The 1636-nt window shown below is 47.7% G+C and overlaps 1 pseudogene; it reads left to right on the top strand.

Moving 5' to 3' along the window:
• The first annotated feature begins 749 nt into the window (after positions 1-749).
• LOC101523909 (protein max-like) lies at positions 750-1344 on the top strand (annotated as a pseudogene).
• Positions 1345-1636: the final 292 nt, after the last annotated feature.

Genomic DNA, 1636 nt, shown 5'->3' with positions numbered 1-1636 from the left:
AGAACAATTATCCACTTGGTAGCTCACTCCCTGTCTGCAGTGCTTGAAGCCAAGCCAACCTGAGCACAGAAGGAAAATCTCTCAAAACATTCAAGGCAGTATACAATAACCCCACAGTTAGTATCATATGGAATGAGAAACAAAAGGCATTTCTACTAACAAGGGAACCAGGCAATGATGCCCACTTTTAGTATCAATATAGTTCTGGAAGTTTCACCCAGAGCAACTAGATAAAAAAAAAAAAATCAAAGGGATAAAAATTGGAAAGGAGAAGGTCAGGCTAACACCATTTTCAGATGTCACGATCCTATATTTGGGGAACTAAAAACTTCTACTATGAGATGCTGGAACTCAAGAGAGTTTGGTAAAGTTGCAGGTTATAAAGCCAACACACACACACACACACACACACACACACACACACACACACACACAAAATCAATGGCTTTTGTATACACAAACAATTGCATGGCTGAAAAGGAACTTCTGAGATTATTTCCATTCACAGTAATAATACATATATACATACATAAACACATACCTACATACATACATACATACATATCTTGGACGTGTAAGTTCTCTGCAATGAAAATAGAAGACATAAATAAAGTAGAAATAGAAGAGAGAAATAGAAGACATAGGAAACAAACTTTAAACATTCCATGCTGGAGTGGGGAGGTGGTTCTCGCTCTTGTGTGTGTGAGAGAGAGACAGAGTCAGAGCGAGTGCGTGGGGGGTGGGGGGGGGCACTCGGCTTATTGTTGTCCCCTCCACCCCTCCCCCTTCCCGCCGCTGCAGTGGCCGCTCCCTGGGCAGTAGGAAATGAGCCATAACGATGACATTGAGGTGGAGAGCCTCGAAGAGCAGCCGAGGTTTCAATCTGAGGCTGACAAACGGGCTCATCACACTGCGCAGGAACGGAAACCACATCAAGGACAGCTTCCACAGCTTGCGGGACTCGGTCCGGTCCCTCCAGGGAGAGAAGGCATCCCGGGCCCAAACCCCAGACAAAGCCACAGACTGTATCCATTCTATGTGAATGAAAAACCACACACACCAGCAGGACATCGACGACCTCAAGTGGCAGAATGCTGTTCTGGAGCACCGAGTCCATGCACTGGAGAAGACGAGGTGCCCAACTGCAGACCAACTACCCCTCCTCAGACAGCAGCCTTACACCAACGCCAAGGGCAGCCCCATCTCTGCCTTCGATGGAGGCTCGGACTCCAGTTCTGAGTCGGAGCCCAAAGAGCCCCAAAGCAGGAAGAAGCTTCGAATGGAGGCCAGCTAAGCTGCGTGGGGCAGGCCAACAATAAAAACTGTCACTCCCCCGTCTCAGCCTCCTTCCATTCAAGGTTGAAACCTTCACAACCATTTAAGAGACTATTTCTCTCTGTCTCTCTCTCTCTTTTAAATTTTTACATAGAAGCTCTTGGACAACACCTCTCATTCTCCTTCCTCATTTCCATTATTTTTTACAGAATTGGTTTCCTTCAGGGATTCCCTGTCCCCATTAGGAGTTTTTAAACCAACCCCCCCAACTTGGCAGCTTTTTCTGCTTAGGACATACGGCCAGCCAGACCTCGCAGCACATGGCGTCCTGCCCGCTGGCGGGCCCTGCGGCCCTGCAGGC

Source organism: Ochotona princeps, chromosome 9 (assembly GCF_030435755.1).
Source record: "Ochotona princeps isolate mOchPri1 chromosome 9, mOchPri1.hap1, whole genome shotgun sequence".
Taxonomy (NCBI): Eukaryota; Metazoa; Chordata; class Mammalia; order Lagomorpha; family Ochotonidae; genus Ochotona; species Ochotona princeps.
Note: the sequence above shows the minus strand (reverse complement) of the source record. Positions and strands in the feature narration are given on the sequence as shown.